Source organism: Athene noctua, chromosome 4, assembly GCF_965140245.1.
Source record: "Athene noctua chromosome 4, bAthNoc1.hap1.1, whole genome shotgun sequence".
Taxonomy (NCBI): Eukaryota; Metazoa; Chordata; class Aves; order Strigiformes; family Strigidae; genus Athene; species Athene noctua.
The window spans coordinates 23124082-23133641 of NC_134040.1; positions in this window are offsets into that span (position 1 = coordinate 23124082).

Sequence of the window (9560 nt, forward strand, 5' to 3'; positions counted from 1 at the left end):
CTGTGATAACACACTGACCTACAGTGGCAAAAGGGACTGCTCTTCTGGTAAGCGTGAACTGCAGCTGAACTCTGTGCCTCCGTCCAGCCCCTCCTTAATGTGTGACTGGAAGAGGCCTGAGTAAAAAGTCTGTTTAGCTAAATCCCTTCAGATCAAGGTAATACTGCTACCTAGCAGCAGCTTTAACACAGTTACAAAAAGGACATAATATTTATAACTAATGCATTTATAAAGCACTCAGTTTTAACAAAATCTTTGTGTTCAGTGTGTCACAAATACTAAAATATGGTTTTCCCTCTTTTCTTGTATAGAGGTTATATTTTATTCATAAAATAATTTTCCTCTGTTTAAAAGCACAACAAACTGAGTCTTTGTTTCTTACATTCTGAAAAGTCTGGATTTTAATAGGAGGGAGGATTTGTGTCATGAACAGGCAGGTCCAACAATACTTGCAGTTTGATTCCTAACATCCTCACATTTAACTCCACTAAATTAGATAAAGCTCAGGTTTGATACCAGCTGATAAAACATTAGTAAAAGTATCTACTTATATAATGCTTTCACTGTCATTTTCTTTTAGTTAGGGCATTTGTTTGGGTAGTACATTTGGAACCTGAGATCTGATGCAATATCAAATATTTTACTGGCAGCATGATACTAAAGTAGATGAAAAAGCATACTCTGTATAAGCATAGAATGTCTTTCTAACATGAAGCTCTAACTGAACTAATGTAGCTTGATAATGGTTTCTGTAAAGCCTCTTCACTTGTGAACGAAACTATGTCAATCAGGGATCACATCTCTCGCCCCTCTTAACTGCCTAAAGCTATAAACAGCCAACTCTGAAGGTGATGATACAGCAGTAGCAGTTATCTATCCCTTTTCCACTGGCTGGAGTTTACCCCTTTCCACAGCTCCGCTGGTAAAGTGTTTCTGGCAAATTCTGTCTAATTCACATTCAGAGGAAGGCCTGTCAAGTTTTCAAATGATACAGGAAAACACACCAGGCTGCTTATAACAGAGATTACCACAGAATCTGCTACCAACAGGTTAACAACCGAATTTAAACAGCATGTATGTAGGTCTCAGCTAGTTTGTCTCAGAAGTAGTCCTGAGATATCTACAACTTTGTTGGATGTCCTGAGTGTCAGCATAGCAAGGACTAAGAACAGCAACCATCAGCACAGCTAGATGTGAAAGAGGATATCTGTCCTTAGCCTCAAGCCAACTATTTAAATTGCTTGTGCTTACCTGGGTGATTTTGCCTGAAGAGGATGAGGAATCAATCACAGGAAGCACTGCTGGAGGTTACTGCTTTTCCACTTCTGCTGGCAAAAGGGTAATAAGGAGCACCTGGAGGGCATAACTGTAACAGGGGTCTTCCACCTGCATGACAATAGTAGCATGATGTCTGTCTACAATCTGTTTGACTGACATAACTATGCTAGCTTTAGCTTGTAATATAGACCTAGGTTAATTAAAGTTGCTTTCTAAATTGCTCTCTATATAAATTCTTAAATTTCTGTGATTGAATTTTTTATTTACCTATATTTTCTGAGTGAATATTCCTTTATATTAGCTTATATTATTCACAAATAATATGATATGATTTCTCTTATTGCAGCATGAAAAGTTTAGATAAAAGCACATAGTACTATGACTTTTCTACTAAGCTTGATGCTTCTCCATTGCATATCAACAATATTAAGACAAGAAAGAGGTGAAAAGGAGGTGAAGATGAACATGAGTTTGTCATGGCAAGATCCATGCAGCTTTACTCCAAGAAAATTATTAAAATATCTGTTCTATACAAACTAGTTGAAAACTGGACTCAGTAGGAAAAGCATGCCTAATGATCACAGGCAGTAAGTACAGTGATCAGATGCTTGTTTAAGATACCATTTTCAAGATTCTGAGATAAATTACAAATAGATGGGTTCAGTATTTAGTTTCATTTGGTGATAGGCAGCAACAGTCAGGCATTTAGTTTGTCATTTCATGGTATAACTGAGTGATCTGTGTCCAGTGATGTGATAAAAAGTCAATCGCACACAGAGGAGCATAGAGAAGCGATGGCATGTGCAAAACCCCAAATTATAACCTCATGCAGCTATTCCTAGGCTCATCCCTGGAGAATGAGCAATCTGCAAAAGCCATATCTTCACAAGAAGCAAGGAAAGAGCAAGGAAGAACAACATGTGGGGGAAACCCAATAAGCAAGTCAGAGAAATGGCCATCTCAGGGGACCCTGAGTCCCACTGGCCATCTGTGACACCCATCAGGTAAGTTAAGGGGAGTAGCTCTCTGGTTCACCTTTTGGACTGAGGGGGATTACTGCCTACAGGTGTGAGACTTGTGATTGGATGCAGGAGAAGCACTTCTGGGGATTGTACAAGACAACAGGATGTTTATGGAATGACCAAAGGCAGGAAAGGGTTTTTAAAGAGTTTTGGAGAGTAGCAAGCATGGAAAAATAGAATAATGGAGTCAGGTTAGAAAAGACCCTAAAATCATCAAGTCCAGCCATTAATGTAATATTGCCAAGTCCACCACTAAACCATGTCCCTAAGCACCACATCTACATGTCTTTTAAATATCTTCAGGGATGGTGACTCAATCACTTCCCTGGGCAGCCTGTTCCAATGATTGACAACTCTTTTGGTGAAGATATTTTTCCTAATATCCAGCCTAAACCTCCCCTGGTGCAACTTGAGGCCATTTCCTCTTGTCCTGCCACTTGCTACTTGGGAGAAGAGACCAACACTCACCCCACTACAACCTCCTTTCAGATAGTTGTAGAGAGCCTCCTTTTCTCCAGACTAAACTACCCCAGTTCCTTCAGCTGCTCCTCGTCAGGCTTGTTCTCTAGAGGGACAAGGGGATAGGAGAGGCTGGCTGTTTGTACCATGCTGATCAGTAGATTTGCCTGGTCATGCCCTACACTCCATCACGACAGTCTGTCCTGACTTATTAAATTCCATTTCAAACTATTTTCTTGGGTGAAGGGCTTTTGTGTGTGCATGCATGTGTGGGGGTGTGTGTGGCTGAGGCAGCTGGAGGACCTGGCTACAGGAGGGACCAGTCAACTGCTGGAGAGATTGTGAGCTCTGGAGGTTGATTGGGAGACCTGTTTGTGCATATGAATATCTATGTGGAGGACAATGGAGAAGAGGGGAGGATTCAGCACTAGTGCATCCAATACCTCTTACTGAAGGCATATATATTATGTGTGCATGTGTAGGTCTGAATACCAGCAGCTGGAGTGGGGTTATGGCCTTGTAGATGGCATGCTCAGGTGATACCAACCGGGATACTGGGATTTAGGGACAGAAATTGTGCAGACTGAGTGTCTGATTCCAGCTGCTGGACAGGTCAACATGACATACTTGTATCTATTCCCACTGTCAGATCTTTATCCTGATCAGCTAGAGAAGGGAACAGGACAAGACTGTTGGTGTTTGTGTTTGTGCAAGTGCTGCATGTGTCTGTATGTGTTGATTAATGTGTCTGGCTATGAATACAAATGAACATGTATTGTATATGTGTGTTTATGTGTGTGCCTACTGGGAATACATGCTGCTGGTTGGACTCAGGGGCATGAAGCTGTGGCAACCTAGTTCTGTTGATGTCAGATTTAGCAATTCCCTAACAATATATGTAGAAAATGTCATATAAAATCTGAGATTTAGATACACTACTAGTTGCTTATCTACACAAGTTGTGTGCATGCTATTTTGAATGTATGTATTAATTTTTGGAGAGAATATGTATTTTCTTTTTGGTATAAACTTAATTTATTATGTATGTATTTTTAATATAATATTTCTTGCACAGACTGTTCTTAAGTACATGGATAAGCTATATAAGTTGTTAGAGCATTGATAGTGGAGAAAGGACTGACATACAAGATAGGGATGATGCCACCTGAATTACTACCAGCATTACTACCACTAAAAGACCCCAAAACATGAAATAGAAACACCTTTACTACCACTGGAAGAACCCATGTCTTCAGAAGTATCATCACCATGAATGACAGTGCTACAGGAAATTAAGGTGCACCTGAAATCATGCAAGAAATTTAAATAGCTTTTCTATATTCTTGATCCAAGTCCAGGTCTCCTCAGCCTGTAATGAAACAAGATGAAATCTATTTAGGCATTGTGCATATGTGTCTTAGTGATCATAGTAATATCTCTATTAAGACAAAATATTAATTTATAAATATAAATTTATTAAAGATCATAATTTCCCCTTGAATAGGGGGAAAATGCTTCAATAAGCATTACAGTTCTTCTATCACTCTTAAAATAATCAAATGGCTGAGGCTTCTTAATTGTGGGCAATAACTGTGTCATTTTAAGATCAATTACAATGTTAAAACATTTTAACTTTGCTTAGAGGTGGGTGTGTAACTATGACTTTGCTATGTTTTTTAGTTTGCCTTTTAAGAACCAGCTTGGTACAGAAGACAAAACCTTGAAATACTTAAATGTGATTAAATTGATTTAATATATGATAGTCCCACCTGTATGTCATTTCTGATGTACATCTGGCACACACAAAATTAAAAGGTAAGTAACATGATTACAATCAGATTAGTAAGTCTACGCAAGTAAATGAGATTACAAATCTGTACAAGTGAAAACTGCACTTCCTAGTGAGACCACTTTGCATCACATTAGCTTAAAATGAATTCTCAACATTCATATAAAATACTGACTGGAAAATACAACCTTTGTAATAATACTGTACAAGTCCAGAAAACCTCCCCTCTGCTGGGCATAGACTACTGGCTTTTTCCTGCTGCAACTTCTCACCTGTTATTTAGTTAAAAAATGAATCATTCACATAGGTTGATCATTGATCAAATTGGAAGAATTAGGTTTTTAGAAGACAGAGAATTTTTGTTTTTACTGTGTTTGGGCATCGGGGATAAGTAGAAGGATCAACACTTTACTGAAGAAATACTGTGTATATACACAAATAAAATTATTTATACTCAAAAAGTATGCAACTGCATGGGGGTGCAGTGAAATAAGGGATAGTAAAGTATATATATTTAGACAGATGCTTTCCCATGAAAAAGCTCCATAAGCCAAAGGAGTGCTTTAAGTTCACAGTCCTGGGGAAGGGGTTGCTTTGAACCTCAGAGAACTTGTTTTGCAAGTATGGACTTCTGATTGGTTTCAGTTTTAATTCCAAAACTTTCATGCATCTGTATATGTAACAGTTTTAGACATCACAGTTTAGTTGTTTATACACTGTGTAAAATGAGTCTAGTTATGCTCTGGTGCCACAGAATTTTGACACTAGCAATAAAAAAATTAAATATAAATAAATGGACAGAGCCTGAAACTCTGACAAAGAATTCCTGGGGATTTCAAACTGGAGTTCAGCTGAATTGAATTCTAGGTTCTGTTAAGGAGCAGAAAAAATTAATCATATTTAAGTTTGGTATTTATCATCCACTGTTTTGATCTCAATGAACTCCTCTGAAATTTAACTTGATAAAGCTTATTCCAGTCTAAGTTGTTTTCAATAGGCCTTATGATTATAGTAATAAAAAAGCTTTAAAATTATGACTTTTAAAAAATGGATTCTTCATCACTCCTAATCCTTATATCAATATTCACTTCTTTGGAGAGATATGTTCTAGCTCATCTAATATTGCAGGTTTGACAGAGAAATTATTATGGAAGGTATTTTTTCTGAATATCTTCAGGAAGCCATACAACTTTAAGTTGTGAATTTTAGAAAACACACTCAGTTTCCTTGGAGTTATCAAATCATCAGACCTCCAGAATATTTTGGTCTACCTAAAATAAACATATTCTTTTTTTATCTTTTTTTTTTTTTTTAGGTGTTTCTCTGGTGGGGAAAAAATTATATTCACTTCATTTTATGATGGTTTTACAAATTCCACATAGAGTGAGAATTCTAAAGCCATTAAACCATTAAAAGGACTACATGTTATCACCATTATAGGCTTAAAGGGCTTTTTTTTTTTTTTTTTTTTTTTAGTTCAAAAGTATCGTTAATTTTAGGTTTGAATGAGTATCACTGTGTACTGTCACCTTATTAGCAGACATTTTATTATTACTTTCACATTATATTATTATTTCCTCCCAAAACATTCAAATTTATCCAAAACCATGAACAAGCAATATCATAAAGCTGTTTCAAAAGCAAATTTTTACATATGAAAGATAAGGTTTTTTAGTTTATTAATATGTAGGAAAGGTATGGACAGTAGTTTTGCCTTTTATATATTCCCATACAACTGGAGAAACAAGAGAAATACGATTCAAAATATGTTCTGTTACTTTTAGAAATCTCATTGTAAGGATCTTTGCTGATCAGAAAAGAGTTTGAATCTTTTATGGGAAACATCAGTTTTATGAAAGAGGCATAAAAGAGAAGGCCTACAAAGAACACAGTCCTTGCAAACATCAAGAAAGAGTGAATGCAAAATCTCCTAGCTGTTAAAGTCAGGCCATATATCTTCAAAGATTATTTTATAAAGCTAGCACAAGTTAGATGGCCAAATACCTTTATTTATTTAGATTTCTATAAGTAAGTTCTGTAGCTATTCACGTATTACATTAAGGTTTTGGCAGAGAACATATCAATGTCTCTAAAATCAATATCCCAAAATAGCTTCAGATGGGTTTAGGAATACATCTTTCTAAAGGGTTCTTCTAATGACAAAAAAAAATTTACTTATCATATCTAGTTTAACAGTGTCTCTCAAGTGCTTTAGCAGCAGGTTTACACACTTGAAATGTACATCAGGACACTCAGAATGTTTCATTTTACTGTGTTCCAAGGTCAGAATCTTCATAGCACTTTATTCAACTTCACAGTGATGAGAATAACAGTTTGAATAAATAAATGAAATAAGATGTAAAAACAGCCAACTGCTGTATTAGCTGAAATTTCAGGACAGTAGTTTCACTTCAGGGTCATACAAGCATGATTTACTGGCATCAAAATTTTATATTTAAGAACTATAAATAATAAGGTCACAAAAATGTGTCAAGATAGTCTAAGAATAATTTACTGTTTGTTTTTGATATATAAAGACTGACAAGTCTCTGTCACTGACAGTGAAATATAATACAAAGGATCTTTTTTATGAATCAATAACACTTTTTAATAAGAAATCAAGAAATTATTATAGTAAAATCAGAAGGTGGGATAATGGTGAAAAAAGTCTGAGGCAACTTTTCAGGTGGAAGATCTTAATCTTCAGATGTGGAAATTTTGGGGAAAAGCTAAAAAGCATTGCAAGCCTGTCTGATAAAGGAAAAAAAAAAAAAAAAAAAGAGGAAGGAGAGGTATGAGGAGAGGTATGCTTGGAAAAGTAACTACAATTTGAAAAACTTGAGTGCATTATTTCTGTTTAACTTAAAGTAGATATCTACTACCTTCCTACATTGTGTGTCGATGACAAACTCCTCTTGTGTTTTCAGTCACATAGCATTTTCTTCAGAATTCCTCAGATGCTACAGCATAGGAATTAATGGCAAATCTTGTGGATATCCAGTCACATCCAATAATTCTGCATAATAACTTACAGAGTTTAAGGAATTCTAAACAATTCCAGACTGCATTATTAGAAAATTAATGTTGATATTATAATAACCATTCACTTAAACTATATACAATAAGATATTGGTCAAGGTTAAATGACAAAATATCGCTTGTATGGGTGTGAAAGCTTGGTGTAGTTTCAATAGGGAAAGCCCTTAGGCAAGTAGAATTTAAATTGGACACAGACACCTACCTGAAAAAAAACACTGAAGTTACTGGGTTGCAACATGATGTACAAGTACTGGAATACAGGGTGTCAAATGGAGTTCATTGCTTGATGACAAATTGCCTAGAGTGTCACAGAAAGAAAGTAAAGGAAGCAAAGTTTAAAGGAAGTTTGTCGGAGTTTGTAGGAAAAAGCAGTATGATACTGTGAACTGTTAAGATTAGGGGGCATTAAAGGAAAGGAAATAAGGCACTAAGAGTGACTTTCAGATGTTTCTGAAAGACTTTCAGAAGTCACAGAAAAGGTTGGAAAATAATAACAGGGAAATTGTGGCAACAAAGAATAGCTTCAAAGATTTGATTAAGTTCTGCTGTTTAGCAGCGAATATCTTAGTTTTGAGTTGCAAGTGGCTACTATACCTAGGGTTTTGAGTAATTTTATTACTTATTCATAGAATCATAGAATCAAAGAATACCAGGTTGGAAGGGACCTCAAGGATCATCTAGTCCAACCTTTCTTGACCAAAGTAAGGCCTAGATAAAGTAGTCCAGGACCATGTCCAGCTGAATCTTAAAAGTGCCCAATGTTGGGGAATCCACCACTTCCCTGAGGAGATTATTCCTGTGGCTGACTGTTTTCACTGTGAAAAATTTTCCTCTTCTGTCCAATTAGAATCTCCCCAGGACTAATTTGTACTCATGATAACAACAATAAACAGCAATAACAGTGAACAAGACAAACGATATACAGAGAAATACCGCAAATGGTCACGGAGCAGTTCCCCGTCACCAAAAAGCCAAAGAGAAAGAAAAATCAAAGTTTCCCACCCCTGGACCTGACGTCAGCATGGTATGAATAACCCGGCTGGGGATCCCTTCCCCCTCTCTCTCTGCAGGGGAAACTTAACCTATCCTAGTTGAACCAGGACATAATCCACCCCTTTATTCTATACCATCTGCGTCATGTCAAACTTCCATTTAGCAATTAACAATAACAAAATAATAATTTACAAAGGCACAGAATAATTTACGGCATGTTCTCACCCAGAATCAAGTCCCCCTGTGGTACACATTGGACCTCTCCATTGTCCTGCATCACCCACCAGGTGCACCCAGGTCCTTGGGAAAAAGCAATCCCGTGGATGGGTTTGCCTTTACCTTTGCCTGGTGCAGGACTAAACCAGACCATTTTTCCCAATATATTCCTCATGCGCACCACAGGGACTTTATCCCCATCTACAGCACGTGGAGGTTTCGACTGAGCCGGGCCAGCTCGACTGGCAGATCCTCTTGTGTTGACTAGCCAGGTGGCCTTTGCTAGATGCATGTCCCAGTCTTTGAAGGTCCCACCTCCCAGTGCTTTCAGTGTGGTTTTTAACAGTCCATTGTAGCGCTCATTCTTCCCAGAGGCTGGTGCGTGGTAGGGGATATGGTAGACCCACTCGATGCCGTGTTCTTCTGCCCAGGCACTTATGAGGTTGTTTCGGAAGTGGGTCCCGTTGTCTGACTCAATTCTCTCTGGGGTGCCGTGTCACCACAGGACTTGGGTTTCAAGGCCCAGGATGGTGTTTCGGGCGGTGGCGTGGGGTGCTGGGTAAGCTTCCAGCCATCCAGTAGTTACTTCCACCATTGTGAGCACGTGGTTCTTCCTGTGGCAGGTCTGTGGCAGTGTGATGTAGTCGATCTGCCAGGCCTCTCCATATCTATATTTCAGCCATCGCTCTCCATTTCGCTGTGGCTTCACCTGCTTGGCATGTTTGATTGTGGCACATGTCTCACATCCGTGGATGATCTCTGCA